We start from the raw sequence: 15,796 nt of genomic DNA on the forward strand, positions 1-15,796 counted from the left end.
GGGGTGGTGTATGACAAGCCAGATACACGGTGGAAGGTTTGGAAAGGGATAAAGAGAGGTACCAACAACATCAGAGCTGGGAATACACTCTGTGTCCCTGGCTCTCAGTACAGTGCTATCTGTTAGAGAAAAGCTGGTGAGAGGGGGAAAAAAAACATTTCCAAGTCTCTTGCTGACACAGTCTGCCTGAGGTTAAAGACAGAACAAAGGCAGAGTTAGACTTGTTCCCCAGGGTTATTTTTAAGGTTACTCCTGCTCACCAGCTGAACATCACGAGCTGACACAAGGGAAAAAGCAGCGGAGACAGGGATGCCTGCTTCCCTCTGAGGCTGGCAGCAGGGACAGCGGCAGCAGCAGCAGCATTGTCACCCTGGGGTGTTGTGGTGCCACCACCTGCCTGCCCTCCCTGCCAGGCAGAGGTGCCAGCCACAGCAGCACCTGCCTGGCACAGCTGGGAGCCAGCACAAGCACCTGAGAAGGGCTGGGCAGTTCAACCTCAAAAACAGGGATGAGAGGACTTGGCAAGGTGACACAAAGCCCTCCTTCTGGAGGACACCCTCAGTGGGTTATGCCCTGCAGGGGAGTCACCATTGCCAGAAAATTCCATGTCCACCAGGACTGGACACTCAGCACTGCCTCTAAAGTGTGTCTAGGGCGCTTCAAGCCCAGTGCTCCCATTCAGGCTGCCAGCAGCGTGGGCAGCCCATCACAGAGCCTGCCCAGCTGAGCATCAGAGCTGCTGGGCTGTGCTTCAGTTCCATTAATTTGGGAGAACTGGATCTCTAAGATCTTTAATTTCCCAATTTTATAGTCTATATTTTAAAGTCAAAAAAAAGTAAAATGGGCAATATATTTTGCTTCAGCATGGTGTTAGCATTAATACTCATCTAGAAAGACCCTTCACAGCTGTGTTTTAACATAGCAAGAATTGATTTATACTTGGACCCATTTCTTTTTGACACCTTCTAGAAGTTCCTGTCAATTTCTGCTTTATGTTTATATTTTTCACTTTATTCTGCATTAATAATGCATGCTTTGTTATTAACAACCTTCATATTCACTGAATAAATGTGGCTTTAATAATTTTTCATTAGCACTACACTGAATGTACATGTTCCTATAATTGCAAATTTTTAGATGGACAGCTGTCCTAATGGACAGCAGCCTGTGCTTCTGAAACAAGGATAGCACCATCTCAAAAACTTACCCAGAACAACACTAAAGATCCAATTCCCAAGACATAAATTTTGCATTTTGCTATCCTTTTATTTTTTTTTCTTATTTTTAAAATAATCCTGGGTGTTCTGTGCAAAATAAGGTGCAGAATATAAGTTGTTATGGTAAGGAGAGAGGGAATGAGAAATTTGTTGGAGTTTTTTCCTATTTGAAAAATTCCAGGTTTTTTCATTTCAAATTGCTACACAAAAACGTCTGAGATCTCACACACATTCAAGACATCATCACTCTTCCTGCCAATATTTACTCAGAAGACAGAAGGAAACCAGCATAGGAAATAGGTTTGTTTATTTGCTTTTAACTAAAAACGTCAATAAAATATGATGGTCTCTATATCTGAGAAAATTGTGTTTTTACTCACTTCTAGGCAAATCCCTCATCCTATAATGAATTTTCCAGAAGAAGGTAGCATAGGAATAATTATCTTCTGATGACTTTTGCCAGTAGTGTCAACACTTTGGTTGCCCTACACCCTCAATTTTTATTTTTTTTTTGCTTGAGTAAAGAATTCAAAGTTATGGATTGCCAGTGTGCTGACTTTTTTGGGCTGTATATGTCACTTATTACAATGTATAAGGCACTGCAGCTGTGCAATGGAGCACCATGGCAACAAGGGCATGTAGGAGAGGGCTGTGAAACCAGAGGAGCAGGTGTGACTGAAGGCCTGGGGTTTGTCAATAATTCACACTTTATGGCAAGAGGAAATTGATAAAAGGCATTTAAAAAGAGTTAAATCTGTTCTATTTCTGTGATAACATAATGCATCCTTCATCGAGATGTGAACTAACACCTCTAATGAAAGGTAAAGGACACACAATTCAGTAGCTGGTCCCTTCATTCCCATTTCCATGCTGCTCCACACAAATCAAAATTAAATGCTCTCCTTGAGGGAAAGACACTGTAAGTATCTTCCCAGGAAAAGAAGGGACAACAGCCAGCACGAAAGGGACAATAACATTCAGCAACCTGGTCTGACCCTGCCCGATTGTCTCAATGCCACCTTCACAATTCATGCAAGTGTTTGGTCCCCAGAGCTGAGGCTGAGGGCAGCAGCCGTGTCAGCAGTGACTAAATCCTGAAAACCTTTGCTCTGACATGGCAGCACCTTTGGTCTCACTGCTCTGCAGTCGGACGAGGGAGAATTTAGAAAAAAACCTTATGGAGGAAGGAAAGGTCACTTATCCAAATACAAGACGTGCAACATAAAACCAAGAATATGAACAACTGGCATAAACCAAAGGATTTTTACTCAAATGTAACACTAACTGTATTGGCTAGACCTCCCTTTTGGCTTTGGTATTTGTTCTGTTTTAAAGTCTTTGATGCATCCTCTGAATATTTTCACAAGTAATAAAAGTATTGTATTTTCGGGGTGCCCCGTGGCAGAGAGGAATGATGAATCTGACTCCATGTTCTCAGAAGGCTAATTTATAGTTTTATGATACTATATTATATCAAAGAATACTAAACTAAACTATACTAAAGAATACAGAAAGGATACTTACAGAAGGCTAAAAGACAATAATGAAAACTTGTGACTCTTTCCAGAGCCCCAACACAGCTTGACCCTGATTGGCCAATAAGTCAAAACAATTCACATGAAACCAATGAAACAATAACCTGAGGGTAAACAATCCCCAAACACATTCCACATGTGAGCACAACACAGGAGAAGCAAATGAGGGTAAGAATTTGTTTTCTTTTTTCTCTGAGGCCTCTCAGCTTCTCAGGAGAGAATCCTGGGCATAGGGATTTTTCAGAAAATATGAATACCACAATAAAAGCCAATTATTTATAATAAATTAGTAATAAAACATTGTTCTAATCTGCTATTCCAATCTAGAATAAAAGTAATTTATGTCTTTATTGTAACCTGCATCTTCAAACAGCTTAGAAATTTTAAATCTGAGCACTATCCCCTAACTCACATTGGAGCAGCACAACTACCACCATGTGCTAAGGACCAAAACCCACTCTGAAATGCAAGCAGATAGGATAAATACTTCTTTATCCTCAGATTAGATTGTGAGAACTTTCAGGGTCCAAAATTAATACTACTGCATGTAAAATCCCCTGAATCAAGCCTGGTTTGTCCCCTTACACAGGGGTTAAGTACAGAGGTGCATTTCCAGGTGTCATGAAAGCTTCTAGAAAGCAGCTCTCGAAGCACCCTGAAACTCCCAGTTATTAATGATTTCAAAGTTGAAAAATAGTCATTTTAAGGTCCAAAAGAGACAAAGGTTTGTGCTTTTGCAAAGTGCTGGCCTGGGACTGACAAGGTACAGGGGCTCTGCACAGGTTCCCTGAGTTTATTTCTGAGATGCAGCTCACCTGGCACACAGCACACTCAGATACACCCAGACTGCAAATCCTCAAATTACTGCTGAGCCCACCTCCATCCATGCAGGAGCAGGAAAAAGGCAAGGGATTTTGTTGGTACAGGAGCCACACAAAAATGCTACATGAACCATGACCATATTTCCTGCCTCTCAAAGGTCAGGAATTGACTTCTTACAGAAATAAGGAGTTAAAGAACAAAGGCTGGCACTTTAAAAAAACCCAGATAATGGAAACAGCCACAGTTGTTTTCTGCAGGTGAATCCTGCCAAATACTCAGTGTGAGGAAAAGAGGAAAGGCTGCAAGGGGAAAAAAGCTTAGAAATCATTTTGGTGTGTGCAGAATCAGCAAAACACTCCACCCAGAACAGAGTTTAAAAATGCATTGACCCAAGTGACACAAGTCAAGAAGAAAGCAGTTTCATCAGTTGTGCTTGCTCAGGAATTCCCTCTGGCAGCAGGGGAGACCCATTCCTCTGGAATACCCATTCCTCTGGAATACCCTGGGTCTCCTGCACATGCAGCAGAGCAGACACCTGCAGCACCATCCAGCCTGCATCAGCACAGCAGAGACACAGCTTGAACACACAGGTTTTTTGGGTTCCTTTTTGAAGTTCTGAATGAATTTATATGTAGGTAAGTTCTGGTCCGCACACCAGCCATGCAGAGTTTTAGAAGCAGCATGCTGGAATGTTCTATGCTGCTGAAAAGCCACCTTTCCTTTCAAGTATCTTCTTAGTGCCTTGCTCTTCTGATCTTAATGGAAAATACATTTTTTGTTCCTAACATAATGGCCAAGAAGTTCTTCTGACAAGGGTTTTGAGAAAGCCTAAAGTTGCAGGCACTCCTGAGAGGAGCAATCCATGCTTCATTCTTAGTTTTTTATTTTTTACTGTTTTAAAAGCAACAGAAAATTACCTTGAAAGTCTTCCCTGAAGAATCAAGAGAGCTTATTATAATGTGTTCTGACAGAATGGAGTACAATTGTCTCCTTCTTTGCAATTTTTTTTCCAAAATAAATGTATTTTCTTCCATTTCTTCTTCTATATGCATTTACGATATTTTTCCATACTATTTCATGTTCAGCAAGACTGATAACTTTCTTGCTATTTTTTGTGGCCTGCTTTTATTCACTGACAAATTTACATTTAGATTATGCATTTTTACCTTTTTATTGGAACAAATGGCAATAAAAGCACATTTGATGTAGTGTTTACATCCAAATATAAATAAGCATCAGTACCTGGTCATGAATTTCTCAAGCCCTACAGCACAAAATGAAAATGCTGCATTGTTTCACCTAGCTGGCTCAGTCTGTAGGGGGGGAGCAGATGGAGACACAGGTACAAAGCAGTATTCTGGGGTGCTGGGATGTGAAAATACTCACAAAAAATCCTTGTTATGAGCTTGATTTCATCCCATGAAACTGCCCTGCCTTTGGAGGAGCAAACCATTCCTTAGCAACCTCATCAGTTCCTCCAAAGCCAAACATCACCAGTTTCAGCAGGAAAATAAACCTTCCTTGTAACAGAGAGACACAGAGGTGAAATCCTCTTTTCCTCCATGGGTAATGTGTGGTGGACACATTTGGCTCAGACCTTCAGCTGCTGAATGATTCAGGAAACAATAAAGTGTCTCCTATCCAAAAACATGAAAAATTAATGCCCTGCCCATGGTAAAAAAAACAGCTCTGGAAAGTAAGAATCCCAGAGTGTTGATTGTTCCTGATCCTTGGTAAGCTCTGACCCCAAACTAATGTAATCTGTGCAATAGGAATAGAGTTTAATTAATTCCAGAAGTATCTATAAGCCAAATTCTGCATGATCACTTCTGTGGTATTCACAAGAATACTCAAGCTGTTTCCTTGCTGATCATCCAAATGCTGGTGCTGGGGAACACTAAATTCTCAGTTATATCTTTAACAGCAAATTTCTTTAACAGCTCATTTCTTCAATAGTTTTTTTTAATACACTCCCACTCCCCCCACCAGAAAATACCACAGCAGAGAGCTTAAAAACCTACACTTTCAAGTTTTCACTGCATGTAATAGAATCATTCATGCTTTTTTCTTCTTTTTTTACCTTTACTAATCTCACTTTTGAAAAGGATAACCAAAAAATGTAAACTTTCCAAAAGCTGAAAAAGATCTCTTCATCTGAATGTCCTTTTTTGCTACAGAAAGGGAGAAGGGTTAGGAAAGCTGCAATGTAGCAACAGAGGATGAAAATGGGTAAGTGGATAAAAATAAGCAATGAGGAAGCATAGATATCACTTACTGCACACAACATCAAAATAGAAAATGTGTATATTTGTGCCTATGCCTTGCCAAGGTTTCCTGCAAGGAAAGCATTCAATATTGAAGCACCTCAAGATATAATTTCAAATATCATGTTGAGAAAGCCACACACACACAAAAAAAAAAAAAAAAAAAAGGAGAGGAGAAGAAAGCACCCAAAAAATAAACACAAGAATTGTCTAATTCAAATATCTCAAAAGGGTTACAGCCCCAAGCTCCTGGGTGGAATGTGAATGGGGCAGAGAAGTGTCACCACTTGCGGAAGGACCTTGAGAGCTTGGGGTGAGTCCCTGCTGCTGTTTCCAGCAGCCAAACCAAGGTGCCTGGTTTGCCATCTCCTCCAAAGCCAGGGCAGGAGATGGGCACAGCTCTGCTGGCCCCCAAATCCATTCCAGCACTCCCACACCCTCTGCTCCATGTCCACCTGACAATAACCGCACACACTGCTCCATGTCCACCTGGAAATAACCACACCCTCTGCTCCATGTCCACCTGGAAATAACCACACACTCTGCTCCATGTCCACCTGGAAATAACCACACACTCTGCTCCATGTCCACCTGGAAATAACCACACACGCTGCTCATACAGGCACCTTTATGGCAGCAGCTCGTTTTGAGGTTTAGCCCTTGCTCTTGAGTGTAGAGCTACCAGAAAGAGCAAATGATACTGAATCATCTGAGTTCTGGAATTGAAGGAACTCAACTCATGCCCTGCATGGGCTCTGAGGACTCTGCCAACAGCTGGCTGGAGCACAGCCCACTGCCACTGAATGTTCAGCACTGAGAGGTGAGCAAATCTTAATTCTGACAACCTTCAAGGCGCACTATTCTCCACTTCCCCAGCTCTCACTGCTCTGGGAGGAAATGATTTAAAGCTATTAATTCAAAAAGAGAAAATAATATTTTTCTAGCAATAATAGAGTGAAGAAACCATCTTTTCACTGAAGTTGATCCCACACAGGTCTATTAACTTTAGCAAAGAGAAGACACAGCTGTTTAAAACACCAATACAGCAGCTTTTCTATCTGTTGTGCTCCAACAGCAGTGGAAATTCCCCTCCATGCCTCACCTTGCAGAGCTCTGGATGTGAGGTGCTCCGAGGGTAACGTGTTGTAGCTTGGGAATTTGGAAATCCTATTCTACTCTTTGAAGGTTGGGAAAAAAAAGGGATACCATAAGGAGAGAGGAAAATGATGGCAGGGAATGGGCCATTTTCAACAAGTTTATCTGCAGCAGATAATTTTTAAATGTAAACCCAATTCAGTGAGAAGAAATCAAATACACAGTAAAACATATTCCCTGGTCTCCCCTCAAAACAAGGAGAGAAAGTATATTAGATCTGGTTGAAAAACCTGTAAAAAATCCCATGGCTCACATACCATAGCTGTGCTCTGTGTGTGTGGTCAATGTACACTGTGTCCTCCAACTGTTTGTTCATTATTCAGAACACACTTTCCAAACCACTTGTGTGCATATCCAGCTCTCAAACAGGAAATATACTTTCAGTATGGCTGCATGTTTACAATTTAGGAAAAACACTTGGGTAATGCCAGGTATTTTTCATGGCATGCACAGGTTGCTGAAAGCAAAGCTCATAGAGAAAATTGCCATGGTTTGTTCCAAGCTGTCATTAGTGAATAAGGTGGCTGAGACCTGCCTGCTGAGAAGGGAAAATGAAGCAGGACAGTTTGGAGGGAGCCTGGAACCAGCCAGCCAGGCCCTGAGCTCTCAGGCCTCAAGCCACTGCTCTTGAGTGCAGGGTGACTTCACACAGCTTTGCAGTTAACCTCACAGTTTAGAAAAAAAATCAAAAAAGGACTGGCTTGAACTCAGCATACCCACAGCTCTGCAGGGCTTTTCTCTAAGAGTACCAGATAAAGTGCCTCCTACAGCCACCACTCTGCTATTTTTCACTATTTGCTCTCCCTTTCTGACCTTCAGTGGGTAAATTAGAGTTATTTTTCTCCCCACTATTGCATTTCAAGTGCAAGCATGCTACAGAGCTAGCACATTTATGGACGCTTTCTGAGCTGGAATCTCTCCATTGCTATATTGAGTTCAGTGGGGCTGTGGATAACTCACACACACACCACACCAGAGCCCAATAGGCTGGGCATCACCTCCAGTGCTGCAGGCAAGGCAGATGGAATGGGGTTAGCTGCAAGGGGATCCACCTCAAGGACTCTGGGATGTGGCTGCAGTGTATGGGAAGAAATACAGCCCAAGCAGGCTGGATTTCCTAACTTGAATAACTCCCTACTCCAAGAAACCGCAATTCGGTCTCTGATCACCAGATTTTTGTCATTTTGTTCAGTCATTCGCCATTCACTTGATCAGGTTGCTCAAAGCCCCATCCAGCCTGGCCCTGAACACTTCCAGTGATGGGGGATCCACAGTTTTTGTGGGTAGCACAAAGGCGCCACAACAGCAGAGGAGGGCTTCATTCTGCTCCCTATCCAAGCCTGCATCATGGGATGTACAATAAGCTGCTTTTTTAATAGACCAGCTGGATTTGCTAGAGAAAAATCTTGATGTAGAGTGATTTATTCATTTTGTTAAAAAAAATAAAGGTAGAAGGCAAAGCTTTGTTGGATGAAAGAGATAGATGCCAAACTGTTTTAGTAAAGCTGCTGGGATGCACAGGAAAATTGGCTCAAATGCACATTTCATTCAGTCCCTGATTTATTGCTGTTTGTTTACATTTCTTCAGCAACTCAAAATGTACTTAAGTAGGAAAAATGTTTAAGCAGATTTGCTCTACTCTACTACAGCAGGCTTTCACAGGACGTGGGCATTACTCTAAGTCAATTATTTTTTGCTTCATTGTCTTTGACTGGGTTGGACTTCTCTGCTCAGTCAATGAAAGCTGTTACAGAGCTGACAAGAAATTTCCCAGCTGAAAAACACCCTGAGTGCCAGCAGGAACTCGCTGAGTGAGTTTATTCCACAGTGGAGCCACTGTGCCTCTTCACGAGGTCTCCAACAGGCTCATGTTTGCCTTGGCCTCCAACCACATTTGCCTGCTTTTAAGGCATCTTGCCCTAAGAACCAACCATAATTCAGGAGGATTTTCAAATGAGCAGTCTATTCTGGGTTGGTGAAATGTGCTCTCATTTTTTGTGCGTGTGTGGAATGAGAGCACCTGGCTTGTTTACTACAGGAAGGAAGCAGAAGTCACCTCCAGCAGTGCTCCTGCAATGTGTGAGGTTTGAAGCAGGGAGCACACAAAGGTGACGCATCCAAGGCACACATAGAGGAACAGTAGAGTTGGACAGCAAGACAGGCTCTCAAAACCCACCCCAAGGAAATTAAATACCCCAGAGCTACTTGCTTTCCAAAATTTTCCTTGGGGATATAACCTGTCAAGCAATTTCCAGAGTAGAGCCACCCCTATGAGTCTTAATCATTCAGACATTATTAACATTAAATAAATGCAACTTCCCACTGAAGGTTCCAGGCATCCCAACAGATCAAAGCTGGATTTGAATCAGGATTGTTACCAACTGTGAGTCCCCTTCTCTGTCTGTTCATCCCTGTGGCTTCAATCCTTGCCATGTAAATGCCACCTGTGCCCTGCTGATTGAAATGAATATATCCATAAATCCCTTCCAGCTTTATGGCTGATCTGTAGACTTTACTGAACTATGCCACTTGAACATCTGATGGGTTTTGTCTACACATTTCCCAGTCTCCATTTGTCCAAATTTGGCTTGGGCAGAACCACTTCTCTGTACAAGTTAAAAAAGTGGAGTGCCTATGCCCTAAGGTCAGAATTTTGTCAAAGCACAGATTTTTGACATAACTTTTTAAGGCTATAAAACATTCAAGAGACTGACAGCTCCAGACTGTCATTTGTTTCAGGAGAATAACTCCCAGAAAAGTTACTAAGGTTGCTTTTAGGCATCTAGTTTATATTCTGAACTTGATTTACCCCTGAATGGTCCTTTGTAAGCCATTTATGTTTCCCATTTAAAATAGAGCAGCTACAAATTCTTCTGTTATCTAAGCATGTCAGAAATGAAAATTAGATTGTTTTTTGCATTCCTTTTATCACAGCGGCTCGATTGCACGCCACACATGAAAGCTTGGTCTCTGCTTTCTTCTAGCCAGAAGCATTTAATCCTCTTAATGGGTGACTCACCCAGCTTACTTAGTCTGGTCAGATAGGAAATCATCTGCACAGCCAAAGAATTACAAGTATGGAACAACACTGCATGAAATTACCTCAAGGATTTCCATATGGATCTTGCTGTCTACAAGCCTATCCTACCTAATAAGCCCAGGGGATTCAGATAATATATTTACAAACCCTACTTTCATTGATTTTTTTTTTTTTTACTCTTTCCTCTCCTCATTAAACAAGACAGATACCCAATTTGAAGTCGCTGGTTAAGAGCTAAAAGCAACTTTTGTAGGCTTTGTAGCAAGTAGGAGTGACAAAAACACCTCTTCTCTCACTTCCTGTAGGTCAATAAAATATAACATGATGAACCATCTGCTGCTTGTATAATGGGTAAAGGCTGGAATAACACATCAGAACTAATCTAGTCTTTTCAGGGTTATCTCCATGAGTTTTAAATATAACCTCCCACTGGCTAGATGAAAGAGCTGACTTAGCTGTGGAATAGCTGAAGTCACTCTCCATGCTAGCAATCTTATCTGCCTCCATTCTCACCATAACCAACCCATGAGGCAGTGAAAATATCAATTAAATTACCAAAATTACCTTTAGGCATTTCTCACAAAACCCTAAAATAGGCAAGCATTTTAACAAGGCAGCCAAAGAGGTAAAACCAGGGAAGATGCAGCACTAAGGGTCCCACCTTCCCTTTGGGATTGCTCGCACCTGGGAGAAGCTCTGAGGAGAGCAGCTCAGGGGATGTACCTGCGGCACAGAGGCAGAGGAGGGTGGATTTTGGGCTGCTGGGAGAGCAAGGATGGGCTGGAGGGGCCTGGGCTGTGCTGTGGGGAGCTGCAGGCCTTGGCAGGCGCACACTGGAGCTCCTAAGGGACATCCCACCCCAGCTCCTGGAGGGACACAGGGGTAACACAGATGCTCACACCCACCCCAGGCATCACCTAACCTGGTAACTCTGGGAGCAGCCCAGCAGCCTGCTGTGGAAACAATCACCTTTGGACAGCCCGTCCCTGCCCAGCTCGGGGAAGCTCCCACCAGCTGCTGGATGTGATTGCTCCTTGCCTCTCCTCGCTCCATGAGGCTCTGCAGAGAATGCAGAGTCTGTGGGGAGGACTGATGGGATTTTCCATGAGGCTGTGTGACACTGGTCTCTGCCTTTCAGCTGGTGCAGAAACACAGGAGATTAAACTCCCACTGTTCAAATCTTATGAAGGATAAGGGAGAGGGTTTAAAAAACAGAGATGTGAAGCAAAGGATGTATTCAGAGGTTCTAGCTTACTCAGTAGCAGAAATTAAATTTAATTAACAATAACCACATTCAAATAGCATTAACTTTAAACCAACTAAATCCATGAAATATCTTCAGCCTAATTTGCAAATACTATTATTTAATTACTCTATCTTTCTGATATCAATTTAAGCAGAAAATTTAGTCTCTTGAGGCATGCTGAACAAAGGCTCAAATATTAGCATCAGTATCTCCTTGTTGTTTCCACAATTATCTTTCTTAATACTAATCATAAAATACAATTTTGAAGCGGTATTTTCTTTAGGTCTTAACTTGCTTTGACTTTTTTAATTCAACTGAAACAAAATAAAAAAAAAATCCAAACCACAAGGAGCATTAGTCCAACAAAACAAAACTAACACAATTTGCAATCTCCCATCTATTTGCCAACTAAAAAAACAACTGTGCTGAAAAGAAAGTGAAAACCCTGCACATGTAAATGTTCTAAGTCACAGGATTTCTTGTTGTGGGTATTTTCCTTTTTTTTTCCCCCTATACTTCATTCCTGTACAACAGCAGTGGCACACTTCAGCTGGAGGCAGCCTGGTAAACACCCAAAGTGTGGCTTGCTAAAAGGAGAAATTCTCAGATTGCTCTTTCAGGGACATTTATTCATCTGCTTCCCCATATTGGTAGCTAAACCTACAGTAAGAACACTTTAAATATTATATGTGTTTGTGGTTTTAGCCTAAAACAAAGGGATAGTAAATTTGTCACTGTTTTCTTTAAAAGCTATTGTCTGAGGTCTTCTAGGAACTGAAACTGAGGACAACTTTTAGATATTTCAGAGCTTTATAAACTGTTAAAAATGCTAAGTGATAAATGCAGCTTTTTTAACTCTTCATTTTTCAGAGCTCACACATCCCAGAAAACAGATATTAACAGGAAAGTTTGTACAATAAATCATGGCTGAGATTGATAAATACAAAATCATTCAAAATCTATCAGTGAGCTCTTCAGAGCACTGGTGCCAACATAACACAGTTCAGTTGCTGAATGAAATTTGCCTAAGCTCAGATGGAATTATTTCATGTTAACAAACCCATGGCAGTGACATTAGAACTTTGCAGCTCTAAATGTAAAGAGCCACACACATCTGGCAGCAGTCCCACTGCAGGAAAAAATTAATAAAGTTTTCCATTTTAACAGCAGATTATGGCCCTCAAGAGAAACAGACCCATCAAAAAGCATCAAGACAATACAAAAATCAAAAGCACTGGCAAGCTGGTGTCCCTGCACCATGGCTGTGGCTTTGTACTAAATTCTGCATACCAAGAGAAGGATGTCTTCTTCCTCACTTCCACTTTCACCTTAGACCCTGTCCTTAAGATATTTAATACACCCACCTAAGGGACATTGATCTCATGTCTCATGCTGACCTCCACATTTTCTCAGTATCCCCTGTGCTTGCCTGCAACTGGGGATTTCCCATCCCATTGCAATCCAGAGCATCCTTCCTCCTCATGTGGGACTATCACACATTTCTCATGAGCCTACTGTGCCCTAAGGCATGTCCCACCTTCCCATCCCAGGGAGCTGGAGAGTGTCAGGAGGACAAATTTTTCAGCAAGAGCAGTCCCTCATTATTCCTGTCATTAAAAACATTTAAATATTCTTCAAGAGAGTGATTTATTGTCAATAAATAATTGTATGCTTTCCCTTGGAGAATACAGAAAGAGTGGTTCAAAGAACACTGAAGTGCAGTTGTGTACTAAGGCTCAAAATACCCAAATCCCCAGAATTTTCCTAACTGCCCACACTGACATCAGAATCTTCTCCCCACCTCACAGTTGGAGTTTTAGATAAGTGTTCTAACCCTTTATTACTGGTGAATATTATGTATCCTCACAATGGAGGTATGTGAGTATAAATCAGGAGCAGTGTGTAATCCACAGGTTTCTGTTACTGAAGAGAAATGTCACAGAAATTGTCATCTCAGGGCCTCCCAGGCTTAGCACATGGACCATTCTCAGCAGAGCCTGAAGTTTGCTACACCTCCATCATCCACACACATGGAAATGTGCACCTGCCTCATCTGCAACCACTGGGCAGAGATCACAGGCACAGCATCCCACCTTCACCCAGACACTGCAGGAACTAAAGATGTTTCAAAGCTGAAGGGAACAAGGAGACCACCATCACATGGTATTTCTTTCCATGTGTAAGCTCTTTCTTTTACCAGTTGGTCTTGCAGAACCCTCTTCTGCTCTCATGCTTGTTCCCAAAGCTGCCTTACCCCACTTAGCAAACACATCCTCTCCCTGTACAACCTGCTGCTTCTCCTGGGCAGTTTAGACTGGCTTAGCTTTCCTCCTCTCCCTCAGTAGCAACATTACTCATGTATATCCATGCCTAAGCCACATAATTCAGGATTAATCATTCCACTCTGATAAATGTCACTGACTTTTGCTCATCTCTTCAACACATTTTTACTCAAGGGCCAAGCAAATGGTAAAAGCCAAGGATAGTTTTATCTGGCAGATAAAGGGCAATCTGGAACTCCAAGGATATTATACAAAAGCTCCAATGGAATTGAAGAAAACTGAGGCTTAGCCCTAGGGGGAGTTGTGTCATAGTCTTCATTTAAAGTAAATTAAACAGGGGTTTTCTCTTTGCTTTATTTCTATTCAAAGTTTGAAAAACCACATCTCAAAAGACAGACAAATTTTCCCAGGCAAAGCTTGGGTGAGGACAGCACATCACCACTCACAAAGGGCCAGGTTTCTGACTGAGAGGGACCCCTTCACAGCATCTTAAATATTCTCACCATTTTCCTTGAGCTACTTACCCCAACCCCAAGTTCAAAGCTATCTACTAGAAAAAAAAAAAAAAGAGCCCTGCCTGCAGATATTGCCATGTAAAACCAGGGAATTTGCTCACACCATGGAAGCAGCACACTCTGGAGTGGGACAGACATTTCTGAGCCACACTGTTATGGGAGCAGCTAAAACATACAAGGGTTTCAGCAAGCTCTGGGAAATGCTACATGCCCTCAGAATATTGAGCATGGCTTCAATGGAAACTGGACACTCAGACCTCTTCAGAGCCCCTTATCCAGTCAAAGATCAAACTGAGAATTTTTTTTATACGTGCTTTGAAGAAGAAACAGGAAAGTATTACAGGATACTACTTTCTTTGCATTAAAAAGACCTCTCACACATATTTGCCTGATTTAATATGTGACTCTATAATAAATGGTCAAGAAATTTCAACAGATCAAAACAGCAAGGAAACAAGGCAATTGCTTAAAGTCTCTGCTTTTCTCTTAGGGGAGTAACAATTTTTGTTATGGAATTCATGCAAGCTTATTTTTTAACACAACATCCTGCCCCCCACAGAAAATGAAAGGTTTATTTGGGGATTATATTAAACTGGCTAGTTATTTACAGTGGTTGTCTTTCTCCTTTCTCTCCATCTCTCCCAAAAATAAAACACAGAGAAATTTCACTCTTATTTAACCTGAACTGTGTATCTATTCTGAGCAAACTGACAAAAACAACACAACCCCACCACCCTCAAATGCCCACTTACAGCCATATATTTCACAAACCAAATGAGACAACACCTTTTCTGGCTCACTCTGAGGAGAAATAATCCTCCTTGCAGCAAGGAGAGGAGTCCCAGCACAGCAAAGCAGAGCAGCTAGAGGCTCAGGCATTCATGTCCCTGCTGCCCTCACACCCTGTTCCCTCGCTAGGGTTGATTGGTGCTCTGAGCTGAGCCCAATTAGGGCTCACAAGGCCCAGGTGTGGGGCAGCCCCTGTGCCCTGGCAGGTGCTGCCATGCCAGGAGTGTGTGCTCCCATGCTGGGTTATGGTTGGGTTATGGATGCTGCAAATTTTGAGCCTTTTCTTACACACAAACAGGAGTGGCCTCCTGAAAATGAGGCAGAAGATCATAAAAATGTAGATCTGATTTACAGCAATATGGAATTATGCTCAGGCCCTAAGTTTGAAAAGCATTTCAATTGCTTTTCCTTGGCTAGTAGAAAACCTGGAGATGACCAGGTCTCTTAAAAAATTCATGTTGTTTTTCATGCCTTTTTCCTTTCTCCATAATTAGTAATTATCTTAACATGTGATTCTGTTTGGAGTCTGACAGTCCTGTAAAGTTGATGGGTGTGCATTGAAAACACCAAAAGAAAAGCAACAAGAAAGGAAAATGAATAAACCTCATATTACTTGGCTTCCCCACCTACAGTGCAGTGTGCCTATGGGTCCACTGCTATTTTACTTGTTTCTATTCAATATGCAAATTCTACATTTTAGATAAAACACCAAAAAAAAAGTCATTTATTTTGTTTGGAGTTCTTTTGTTTGGAGTTCTTTTTGATAAATGCTTCTGATTTTTTTAACTGGAGAATGTGACTTATAATTCTGAGTAGAAATGCCTCAACATTAAAAACACAAAGAGAATGATTTTAAAGCTTATAATTTCCATAAAACATTTAGATACATTTCAAATGAGCTGCTGATGAGAGCTGTTTTTTGTGTCATGTG

At 41.7% G+C, this 15,796-nt stretch overlaps 1 long non-coding RNA gene across 1 annotated transcript in view; it reads right to left on the reverse strand.

The window, feature by feature from the left end:
* Nucleotides 1-14,968, reverse strand: part of LOC135449845 (uncharacterized) — a 29,343-nt gene extending 14,375 nt beyond the window's left edge. The window contains exon 1 of the long non-coding RNA XR_010440860.1: nt 14,863-14,968. This is a non-coding gene — a long non-coding RNA (uncharacterized LOC135449845). The remainder of the gene's footprint in view (nt 1-14,862) is intronic.
* Nucleotides 14,969-15,796: the final 828 nt, after the last annotated feature.

The sequence above is a fragment of the Zonotrichia leucophrys genome, chromosome 6 (genome assembly GCF_028769735.1).
Source record: "Zonotrichia leucophrys gambelii isolate GWCS_2022_RI chromosome 6, RI_Zleu_2.0, whole genome shotgun sequence".
Classification (NCBI taxonomy): domain Eukaryota; kingdom Metazoa; phylum Chordata; class Aves; order Passeriformes; family Passerellidae; genus Zonotrichia; species Zonotrichia leucophrys.